Genomic DNA, 12,680 nt, shown 5'->3' on the forward strand with positions numbered 1-12,680 from the left:
GAAGTGGTAATGCCAGCAAAAAGAGCAGGAGCCTTTAATATTTTGCACCAGGCTCTGTACTAAGCAGATTGTATGCTATGGTACCCTGTTGGTTCAGTGTGTAAGTAAACTTTACCATCGTGGAAGTGAATTTATGGTTTATATTATTTACTGGATGTGTTGAGGGACTCAAGTCTTTTCTAGTATTTCAGATCAAAAATTTTGATTTAGTTTAAAGGTCAGGCTTTTAAGTTCTGATTGTTGTGGTTAGGTTTTTCCGGCTTGACCACTTTATAGACTGTGGCCAAGCCAATAACTTGAGACACCATTAATAGAGTTTGAAAAATTAGGGTCAAGGCCCTTTAAACTTGCTGGCTTCAGGGAGAGCATGCAAGAAACTCCTCCACAAGCTCAATAGAGTGTCCCTTAGATTTTTAAAAAGAAAATTTTGTCCCTAGGAGTTCTGTTCACACACACACACACACACACACACGCACACACATCCAGCGCACACAGACACCCCCAGCACACACACATCATTTCTTTACTTGCTGTTGGTCTTTTCTCTGTTACCTGCCCTTCTCCCTCATCCCAGCCTCTGTCTCTGTGGACATTCAGTAATCTTCAGAATATTTAAAGATGTTTCAAGTGGCACGTATACTTTTTAAACACAAATAGTACCTTTACTTTTCTATCCACTGCTGTGAAGTTGGTTGGACAAGTGAGTCTGCATACTTCTGTATCCCAAAAGACAGGAGAGGGTAAATTGCTTTTGTTTCTAACTTAGTTAACTGTTTTGGTGAAATTTTAAGATTTTTGGATCTAGTTTTGATAGTTTGTTTTAAAAGTTAGTTTTTAAAAGCTTATCCCTTTTCTGTCTTTGGTGTGCCATTTTGTTACTATATTTAGTTGAAAGCACATTTAAGTTTTGTCCTCACTATTATTTGCTAGGTATAAAATTTCTGGCTGGGAATAATTTTTCTTCAAAATTTTGAAGGCGGTGCTTCATTGTCACATAGCCTCCAGTCCTCCAGGGTTCATTTTGAGGAGTTCAGTACTATTTTGACTCCTAATCCTTTTACATGACCTACCTCCATCCCCCCTGTCCCCCCCATAAAAGCTTTCTCAGTTTATGGTGCTGAGAAATTTCATACTGATGTGCCTCTTCGTAGTAGGTCCTCTTCTCATTCATTGTATTTTGGGCCCCAGACACTTGGTAGGTGCCTTTATTCTGGAAGTTCCTATCATGTAGTTCTAGAAAATTTTGTCACACATTTTTCTCTCATCCATTTTCTCATTTTTCTTTTTTTTTTTTTAAACTCCTAAGAGTTGGATGTTTGACCCCTCTGTTGCCACTCTGATTTATTTATCGTTTCTCCTTTGTTGTCTGTTGCTTTGACTTTTTGTTTTATATTATGCTGAAGATTCTTTTTTCTCCCTTTGGGCCAGCTTCTAGGGAAGGGAATCCTGAAAGGTAAGAGCATGGCTGCGAGCATTGTGGTCTGGGGACTGGTAGACTCCACATTTCAGCAGACAGCTTTTATGGCTTCCAGTGTGCCTAAACCTGCCTGGCCTGGTATCCCTAGGCTGTTATTCTGGTTGAATTTCTCTAAGTACAGAACAGTTCTGTCAGGGTCTAGGAGGGGCAGTCTCCTGCTTATAGAGTGGGGATCTTAACTGCTCCTTATGCAAACTTCCTGCTTGGGATCACCCCCAGGCTTCAGAGGTACCTGGTGCCTCCCAATTTCTCAGAGTTAACCTGTTCCTTTTCGGCTCCTACTTCTGGAGACTTTAGCTTTCAGCCTTCTCTTGTTGGTTAAGTCATTTGCCACTTCTCTGTCTGCTTTCCAGATTTTGTTGGCATCTCTTGCTTTTAAGTGCTGTAGCCTTCTCTCTAGTTGTCCTTGTAATCTTAACATTCATTTGTTGTCATTTTAGGAGGTCATAGGAGGTGTGGAGGTACACACATGTTTAACTAGAAGTCTGTACAAGAAAATTACTTAATTCTGAATACTCTTGGTTCTCCATACCAGTCGTCTTAACCTGCTTGGGCTGTTGTAACAAAATACTATTAACTGGTACCTTTATTAGGTTGGTGCAAAGGTAATTAGGGTTTCAGACCATGAATTTTAAATCATTATAGCTAGGGACAAACACATCCTGATTAATCAAAATAGGAACCATTACAGTCAACACGTTTTTGCCAGTGAAAAATAAGTTTATTTCTGTAGTGTAAAAATCCATGCCTCAGGATTGGATGAACTCTTGGAAAGCGTTTTCTGTATCCTGCTGGTTGTGCGATCATTTTCCCCGCAAGAAGTTGTCAAGATGCTTGAGGAAGTGGCAGTTGGTTGGCGAGAGGTCAGGTGAATGTGGCAGATGAGACAAAACTTTGTAGCCCAATTCGTTTTACTTTGTTGTGCGATGGGTGGTCTGGTGTTGTCATGGAGAAGAATTGGGCCCTTTCTGTTGATCAGTGCTGGCTGCAGGATTGCAGTTTTTGGTGTGCATCTCATTGATTTACTGAGCATACATCTCAGATGTAGTGGTTTTGCGAGGATTCAGAAAGCTGTAGTGGATCAGATAGGCAGCAGACCACCAGACAGTGTCTATGACTGTTTATTTTTGGTGCAAGTTTGGTTTTGGGAACTGCTTTGGAGCTTCTTTTTGGTCCAGCCACTAAGCTGGTCGTCGCCAGTTGGCGTATAAAATCCACTTTCCAGCACACATCGCAATCCTATTAAGAAATAGGATTCATTGTTGCACAGACTAAGAGAAGATGTCACTTCAAAATGACAATTTTTTTTGATTTGTGGTCAGTTCATGAGGCACCCACTTTTCGAGCTTTTTTACCTTTCCACTTTGCTTCAAATGCCAAATGACCGTAGAATGAACAATGGTGAGTTCTTTGGCAACTTTTCGTGTTGTTGTAAGAGGACCAGCTTCGATGATGCTCTCAATTGGTCATTGTCACATTCTGATGGCCGGCAACTACCCTCCTCATCTTTAAGGCTCTTGTCTTCTTTGCAAAAGTTCTTGAACCGCCACTGCACTGTATGCTTGTTAGCAGTTCCTGGGCCAAATGCATTGTTGATGTTGCAAGTTGTCTCTGCTGCTTTACAGTCCATTTTGAATAAGGAAATAAGTCCCATTTCCTCGAATAAGGAAATCTCTCAAATTTGCTTTTTAACATTTCCATAGTCTAAAATAAATATAAGCAATAAATAATAAGTCATTAGCAAAAAACATAAAGAAATGTACATTAAAATGATATATAACATAGCCACATTTATTAAGAATATATTTAAATATCAGATGGCAAATTTCACAATGCAAAAACCATAATTACTTTTGCACCAACCTAATAATATTTTTCACAATTCTGGAGGCTGAAATTCCCAGGCCAGGGTGCTATAGTGGTCAGATTCTGGTGACAGCCTGTTTCTTGATTTGTAGATAACTGTCTTCTTGTATTCTTCCATGGAAGCGGAAGCAAGCTTTTGTCCTGTCTCTTCTTTTCTCTTATTTTAAAATTCAATTTAACGTAATGTAATATTTTACTGAAGTATGATTGACAGTGTTGCGTTAGTTTCTGGTGTGCAGCAAAGTGATTCAGTTATACTTTTATGTATGTATATTCTTTTTTCATGTTCTTTTCCATTATGGTTTATTGCTCTCAGGGGAGGTTTGAAGCTTGCTATTGGCTTAGCAGTGGTCCTGCATTTTCTTCCTGAGAATGAATGTCCCAGGATGTGCAGGTTTGACAACTTTCCAAAATGGACTAAAGCCTGTCTCAAAATTTAATTTTTGGAAGCCTCTGTTGTTCTTCAGGCATGGGGAAAGTTCTTTAAAACTTACTGTAGTCAGGGCTTGGGTTTTCTTTTACTACCTTTCTTGAAATGTTTTCTCCCTCATTTTCTTCTCTGTCTAGTGAAGAGCAGGAAGAAAGGTGTTCTTTCACTATGCTTCCCCATTTATTAAGTTTCTCTTCAGGGAGCTCAGGTTCTTCTCTGAAGTCTTCACTGAGTCTGATTTCATGTCCACAAGAGGTAGCAAAGTGGAAAGATTGTCAGATCTTGTATCTGCTGTCCAGCTAATGAGATCTGCTTCTGTGAAGTATGTTGGACTTCCTTTTTTTTCTGTTTTCATGTCAGTTTTCTTTCAGTGCATGCATGCATGCTCAGTTGCTTCAGTGGTGTCCAACTCTTTGTGACCCCCGTGGACTGTATCCTGCTGGATCTCTGTCCATGGGACAGAGGTCCTTTGCCCTCCTACAGCGAGGGGATCTTCCCAACCTAGGGATAGAACCTGGGTCTCCTGCATTGCAGGCAGTTTCTTTACCACTGAGCTACCAGGGGAGTCCATTTTTATATTTATTCACCCTTACTTGGAAGGGAGATTCAGTTCCTAAAAGAATAATACTTTGATCACAGGAAGTGGTATACAATTTGTTGTTTTTTGCAGACACTCTGGCACTATCTACTGTTTAGATTATTTGTAAGAAAAATAATTTCAGTTTCTTAGGATCTTTTCGGCTTTTTGGTAACTGTAGCCTTTTTATTTGTATAAGAGCCATTTTTTTTTTTTAGTTTAGTAGACAAATACTTATGTTTTCATTGACATGTGTCCCCTTTTCTGAGATGATGAATCTCAACACCCTTCAAAGCCCATTTCAAAATCCTGACTCCCCAGAAGCCCTGGCATTCACTGATTCTTCTAACCTGAAATGAATGCTGCCTTCTCTTACAGTAAGTTTTGGTTATAGCACTTATCTTGGCTCCCAGTTTAGTGTTTTGTTTGTTTCCTTATGGATGCCTTTTGTTTTTACAAGTAGATTATAGTACACTACTTGAGATGTGTGGATTGAATTAGTGGTTCTCAACTTCCCTTTCTTTCTCAGGCTTCCTAAGGGGTAGATGGCACAGTTTTCTGTAGCTGTGGTGCATAATTAAGGTGATCATCCCAAGTATGTAGAGACCCCCTCAGGTGGTGCTGTTTGTCTCCCCTCTCTTCCCAGTGTATCATATAGTGCAGCTTATTTCCTGTAATACTTACCTCTGGGCTGTCAGGAAGTATTTGTTGATTGAATTGGACCCATGGCAAGTGCGATACCATGACAAGAATAGAGGCTTCAAGAGGTTTTGTCTCCCCTCCTCTCTTTCACCTCTTATTTGAGTAATTATAGGTAAATCAACCTCTTGTAGTCTTTTGTTTTCTCATGGAAAACAAAGACTATTATATCAAGAATTTGATATTAAATGAAAAAAATCTGTATAGTTGTTGTTATGACATCAAATAAAACTATCAAATTAAGTACACTTCTGTGTTGGTGCCAGTTATTTAGATTTGTCTTTCTTACTTTTTAAATTTTAAATTTATCTTTCAGTAAAATATTGGTACCACATCTTGGCAAGATGAAAAGTTGGCAACCTTACATTTATTCCTTTAATTTGAAGGAAATTTTATTTATCTGTTAAGTCTAGAAGTTGGAATATTCTTTATGCCTTAAAACCTGTGGCAGCCCAGTCTGGGGACAGATTTCTATGTATTTATTTGTTAGACTAAGCTTGTTAATGTTCCTTTTCAGTAAAGTTCCAGTACAGTTTCTGTCTTTACTGATATTTTTTCTGCTTTAACTGTCACTTTCTGATAGAAGTGTATTTCTCATTGGAGTTGACATTTCCTCAAGTGGTCAGTTTTTACTAGAGATGATTTTTGAGATGTGGTATTAGGAGCATTCAGAGTCTTGCATGTTACTTGTTCTTGGTGGATTATTCCTTTTATTGTTATATAATGTCTCTCAGCCCTTCCATCATACTTCCTTTTCCTCCAATCTGATAATATTTGACTTTTAATATGTGTGATGAACCATTTGAATAAGCAGGTTTATTTCTACTGTCTGAATTTTATATTTTCTGAACCTTTTATTTCACTGCCTTTTTTCCTTTGTTAGATTGCTAGTTTCCTGCATTTCTTTCTTTTTTCCCTCTGCTTTTGACTAGAAACCATAGATTGCTATTTCTGTTCTTTTAGTGGCTGCTATTAAGCTTTTCAGTCACAACATTTATAACAAAACCATGAGTCTAACTCCAGCTTCCAGGATGAACCCAGTCTCTCACTGGGGAGCACTTTGAGCATTATTTCCCATCTGTGGAGATATTTATCTTTTATTTGATCTCAGCTATGTCTTTTGATTTTCTCTTTTTTACAGGTGTCTTTCATGGCTGTATATTAAGAGTGGGAGAGGTTTTCCAGAGAGAGCAAAGTACACCAACTCTATTGCAACGATTCTTATAGCCCACTGATACGCATACCTGCCCATAATATTCAGTCAGTGTTTGTTAATTGTTACATATCTTATACATTTCTTCTTTCTGTTTTAGTTTTACTCACTTTACTCTTTTCAGCTTTATATGGAAAGGAAAGTAGAGGGAACAGTCCCACCCAAACCTGTGGAAGACCTTTTCATTGACTTCCCACGTCAGACTTGATGGAGTATTCAGTGCTAAGAAAGGAGGTGTCAAGAATGTAGTTAGTCTGGGACAAGCAGCTTTCGAGTCCTACTGTGAATTGGTAGTATTTATTAATAGTAATCTCATTGTTAGGCTGGTTCCATTTTGTTATATTTGTTAACTCTTCAGCTCTGTCTTTCACTACAGATGCCAGTTACTTCTGTGGGAACCAGGAGAGCTGTGCTATATGTAGCTGTGTTGTTGCTATGATAATGGTGACTGAATGTGGGAAGCATTCCTCTTCTGCCTAGTGTTTGGTAGGACAGTCTGAGATGGTGCTAATTACAGGCGTGCCAGGCTGGAGGTGAGGCTAGTGTTTGGCTCTGCCTCGCTTTCTGCTCCATCATCTTCCTTTTTCAGGAGGTTAAAGTTAGTTATGAAGAAAGAATTAAACCAGTGAACTTGTTAGTTCTTGATGCTGCAGTATTGAGAATATTGCATCTGTGACTAGGAAGTGAGTTTTGAGTTGTTTTTTTTTTTTTAATGGGAAAGAAACTAGCAGTCTGGGAGTGATAATTAAGGATTGGCAGTTCGATAGACTGATGTCCTTCATGGTCATTCTCAGGATTAGCTCTCTACCTTTAGTTATCCACACATTGTCTAAAAACACCACATTTGTGTGTGTATGGGTGTTTGGCTTTTGTTTTTTAAGTGGTTGGAGGTTGAGATGGGATGAGAGCCCTCTCTATCTTTGATGTCAGTCTGTAAATCAGAGACTGCCTGTTGTGTCTGCTAATATTGTGTTGAATATTTATTGTTAGATGAGGAATTGGAAACTTTTATTGGTAGATCTCTGAAGGCCAAATGGGGGTGGGGAGGCAAGCCTTTGCTGTGTTGCCAGAGAGGAAAGATTTGTGTTCATTAGTGCTCCGTAGTGATAAAAGGAATCTGGTAGAGCTCTTAAATTTGACTGTGGTGGCTTGTAGTTTTGACCTTTTTTTAAAAAAAATAATTTCAGTTTGTATCTTCGAATTTCTAGTTCAGAAAACCTTCCTTCAGGTTTTCTGAGATAGAGACCTGGTGTTAAGAACCCTAGTAGGTGCAGATTTCAAAGAAGCCATTAGATACAACTTTCAGACCCCCTCTGAGTATACTGATGATAACGCTTCAGGTAATAAGCAAGGTTGTTGTGTAAAGCCCACTTGGTTAGTCTGGCTTCATGGGAATAAAGATGCCCAGCAAGGTTTACTTACACTGTAGAAGGAAAATAATGAAATCTATTGCTGTCTCCTAAAAGTAGATTAGTTTGAATCAAAACTAAATATCTTTAATTTTTTCTACTTAGAGAAATAGAAATGCTGTTGCCATGTTACTTGGATTTAAAAAACTGTCTGCTGTGATATATGTTGATGTAATTTTACGTAGAGTAAGATTGTTTATGCTGTTTCTCTTTTTCATCCTTGAAGTTGCTTAAACAGTAAGGAAATTGGAAAATCATTTTTGTTTAGATAAAGAAAAAAGGAAAGGCATTTTGTCACTACTGAGCTGTAGGCTTTCGTGGGGGTAGAGATGAATAACACGTGGTCTCTGTTTCTGGGAGTTTAGATATTAAATCGGTGTCCTCTGGTTCCCTAAAACCTTACTAGAAAGAATGGCCTGTTTGTGTTCCATGTTTAGTGTTTCCCAAACAGTGCTCACTTCAGTTTGGAAAACACAGGATTAAGCATAGTTAATCAGGTTTCTTTGTTTTAGGACTTACCAGAGTCTAATAGAGGTATGTGGATTGTGAATTTCTAAGAAGGGACTTTCCTAAGCAACATTTCCAAAACTTGAAATAGTAGGGTCCTACATGGACTATTAATCTTGGGACTATTTTAAGAAATGCTTACATGTATTTGTGATATCTTAGAGTAGTGATTTCCAAACTTATTTTATCATCAGCATCACTTTGGGTTTCTTAGACCTTTTTTTTTTTCAATTTTGAGTTGATAGAATGTTTATGTGATTTAAATTTAACCAAGTGTACATTGGCACTCAGTGAAAAACTTCCCTTCCTGCTCCGTTTCCTAGCTGCCTACTTCCTTTCCTCATAGATGACTAAGATGTTATTCCTTCCAGAGATATTTTATGATGTGTCATAATTTATTTAGCTAGAACATAAATTACTGAGTCTTGTATTTGGAGATTTCTGACTGAGTAAGTTTGGGTGGGGTCTGGTACTATGTTTTTTAAAATGTTCCTTAGAGATTGGATGATTAGCCAGGTTTAGATGCTATTATTTTAGATGGTACACATTACTTTTGCATGTGACATATTTTCCAATTCTTAAAACAACTCTGAAGCAGCTATGGTAGGCACCATTTCTGGCAGAGGTGGAAACATGAGAGCAGATTTTAAAATGACCTGCTCAAGGTCATGCTCCTCTTTTAATAGTGAAGCAGAGACTCAAAAAAAGCAGGGCTTTTTTTGGTATCTAGGTAGGACTTGGGTTGGCACTGATTTTGCCTTTTCATGGCTACAATGCAGATGTTTGGCTAAACAACCCTCCTTCCCCCCAAAAAAAACCCCAAACAAATAAAAAAATAATCTGAGTATTTATATCCAATTCTTATGTTGGCACAGCATTAAAATGTTAAAATATTTTACTGCATTACTTGCCAAAAGATAGCTAGGAATTAGACTTTCACTCATTTGGTTTTAAGGCGCTTAACCAGTTAGACTCAGGTTACAGTTTCAGGCACTTACATTCAGGTGAGTTGCACACAGACTTTTATCTGTACTTTTACTTCCTGATGGCTCACCTTCTCTCTTCCCTTTGTTTCCAGCTTCTTTTTGGCCTTTCAGTACATTCCTTTATACCAACCAGAATTACACTGTGGAGGAGGGTAAGATGGAGGGAGAAAGAAGACTGTTCGCTAAGTGGAGGGATTAGGAGAAGATCCCTGGCTTACAGTACCAAGTGGTTTTCCTGTCTGGTAAACTCTTTCTGGGGATGATTCTCAAAGAAAAGAATTTAGACAGATTCTTCAAAGTATTGTAAGACCATGTGAATTAGGGCAGAGCCTCCATAGGTTTATTTTGTAGGACAGTATTCCTTAGTGTGTTTTAAAAAACCTAGTCTCATACTATTGTTCTCATAGCAGAAAAGCTAAAATCTTTTAAGAACGACTATGAAAAGAATTTAAAAAGCTATGAATTCAGCATTTTGAGGCACCGTAGGACTTAGCGCAGGGATATGAACGTCTACTCATTTGTTCAGCCACCCATCCATCAGCGCACAGAAGGGTTTTACCATGTATTGGGTGCTGGGGGTTTAGAAATTAGTGAAAACATGGTTCTTGCCTTTGTAGAGTTTCAGGCTTGGAGAAGGAAATGGCAGTCCACTCCAGTATTCTTGCCTGGAGAGTTCATGGACAGAGGAGCCTGGCGAGCTATAGTCCATGGGGTCGCAAAGAGTCGGACATGACTGAGTGACTAACACACAGGCTATTCAGTTCAGTCACTCAGTTGTGTCCGACTCTGCAACCCCACGGACTGCAGCACACCAGGCTTCCCTGTCCATTACCAACTACTGGAGCTGACTCAAACTCATGTCCATCGAGTTGGTGATGGCATCCAACCGTCTCATCCTCTGTCGTCCCCTTCTCCTCCCGCCTTCAGTCTTTTCCCAGCATCAGGGTCTTTTCAGGAAAGTCAGCTCTTCACATCAGGTGGCCAAAGTATCGGAGTTTCAGCTTCAACATCAGTCCTTCCAATGAGTATTCAGGACTGATGTCCTTTAGGATGGACTGGTTGGCTCTCCTTGCAGTCCAGGGGACTCTCAAGAGTCTTCTCCAACACCACAGTTCAAAAGCATCAATTCTTCGGCGCTCAGCTTTCTTTGTAGTCCAACTCTCCCATCCATGCATGACTAGGGGAAAAACCATAGCCTTGACTAGACAGACCTTTGTCTGCATAGTAATGTCTCTGATTTTTAATATGCTGTCTAGGTTGGTCATAACTTTTCTTCCAAGGAGCAGGTGTCTTTTAATTTCATGGCTGCAGTCACCATCTGCAGTGATTCTGAAGCCCAAAAAAATAAAGTCTGTCACTGTTTCTATTTGCCTATCTATTTGCCATGAAATTATGGGACCAGATGCCATGATCTTAGTTTTCGGAATATTGAGTTTTACGCCAACTTTTTCACCTCTTTCACTTTCATCAAGAGGCTCTTCTTCACTTTCTGCCATAAGGGTGGTGTCATCTGCGTATCTGAGGTAATTGATATTTCTTCCGGCAGTCTTGATTCCAGCTTGTGCTTCATCCATTCCGGCATTTTTCATGGTGTATTCGGCATATAACACATAAGCTGGGAAAGAGACAGATATTTCACCAAACAAGTAGTTATACGGTATAAGTACAGTGGAGGAAGTATGCCCCAGGGGGGTCAGAAGAAGACCTCGTATAGCCTGGAGTGAAAGATTAGTTAAGATTTTCCCACAGGTTCTTTCAGCCAAAACTTGAGGGATTAGTATCTATAGATGTGTAGAGGGCAATGGAGTATAGTTTATTCTAGGCTGAAGAAATGGGTGTGTACAAAAAAATAAAGTAAGGAGCTCCTTGGTGGTTTAGTGGTTGGGATTCTGTGCTTCTGCTGTTGTGGCCTGGGTTCTACTTCTGGTTGGGGAGCTCTCATAAGCTATACAGTGTGCCAAAAGGAAAGAGAAAAATAGAGTAGTTTGTGAATATAATCTAGTTAAGAACTTGGGAGAGCATAGTGATATCTGGAGTATGCAGTAGTGATATCTGGAGTATGCAGTGCTCTGGAAGTGTTAGGAGATGAGATTGGAAGTAGTAGGGGAGAGAAGAGAAGGAATCTCTTACTGTTGTGAAATAAAAGCCCAGGCACAGGATACAAAGAGTTACAGTGTGCCTACAGATTTCTGGTTCCAGGAATTCCCAGACTTAGTTGTCATTCCCTGGTTCTTCGGGTTCCTACCAGATCTCCAGATTCAAATTGGGCCTTGTTTAATTTGGCAACCGGTTCAAGCTAGAAGTTGGCTGATTGGAAGCAGCAGTCTATAGAGCAAGCTATCCAAGGATGAAAAGTATATTTCAGTGATAATGATAATGGCTGCCATTTATTGAGCATTTAAGTGCTTGGCTCTTTCCAGGGTACATTGCAAAATTACCTTTAATCCTTATAGCAGCACTACCAAACAAGTGGTTGATCTTCATTTAACAGAGCAAGAAACCTTCCATGCTCTGGGAGGTTAAAGTGAACTTGCCCAAAGTTGCAGAACCAGTTAATGGAAGAGATGGAATTGAACCCAGGTTGGTTTGTCTGACAGCCCCTTCTTTCCCTACCACCATGCTGCCCCTCAGGACTGCAGGATGGCTCCTGGAGCAGACGGAATGGCAGCTCAAGAATGTCCAGTGACCGTTTCAGAGGCAGTAAAACTACTATTTCATCTTCGATGTTAAAAGGGCAAACAAGAATCCATCCCATTATCTGTCATTTAAAGAAGCTTTCCTGAGTCTAATGGCATCAGGATCCTTGGTCAGGAACCTAACCTCCTTATAGTCATGTTTTGTGGAAAAATCAGATTTAATCATAGGTATATAGCTCTATTTAAAGAACTGAGTACCTTGCCGAACAGTAGTATTTATATTACAAAGTGCATTAGTTTCTCATGAGACGTTTGATTTGCATGTGGAGTTAAAATGGGGTTTGTAACAGTTCGAATACATTATATGCATTTGGCAGGTACTTTATTGAATGATGTTGTAGTTATTCAGAATGTGGATATGGCCTAAGAGTGAAGAAAAACCAAGACTTTTCTCTTAAAATTTTGGCTGGGTGCTACATTTTTGAAACAGAAGGACTAAAGAAGTCTTCTTACTCTGTTAGCATGCAAGTTAACACAAGTTTGACTCTTGTATGTATGTGTAGTCTTACTGTTAAGAAATTGAAATTAGGTGAGACAATGACACAGGAAATTATAAAGAAGGATTAATGTGTAAAGGCCAAATCTTTATCTTTTCCTACCAAATTTCTTGTCCATTTGGCATGTGTATTTCCCTTTTCCTGTTTTGAATGGAGCTGAAAATAACATGGATGGTTTTGCTTTAAAGGAAAATGACTCACTTTCTTGTGCTAGTTTCTCAGAGATGTGTTTATCTTTCGAATGGCACAGTATTTTGGGATTTTGGTCTCCTTTTCGTTTTATTATGAAAAATGTTATTTATGGCATTATATAGGAATTTCTA

The 12,680-nt window shown here is 39.1% G+C and overlaps 1 pseudogene; it reads right to left on the minus strand.

Moving 5' to 3' along the window:
* Positions 1-6: 6 nt before the first annotated feature.
* Positions 7-3,223, minus strand: LOC105005485 (annotated as a pseudogene).
* Between the last annotated feature and the right edge of the window lie 9,457 nt (positions 3,224-12,680).

The sequence above is a fragment of the Bison bison genome, unplaced genomic scaffold (genome assembly GCF_000754665.1).
Source record: "Bison bison bison isolate TAMUID 2011002044 unplaced genomic scaffold, Bison_UMD1.0 scf7180017864491, whole genome shotgun sequence".
Classification (NCBI taxonomy): domain Eukaryota; kingdom Metazoa; phylum Chordata; class Mammalia; order Artiodactyla; family Bovidae; genus Bison; species Bison bison.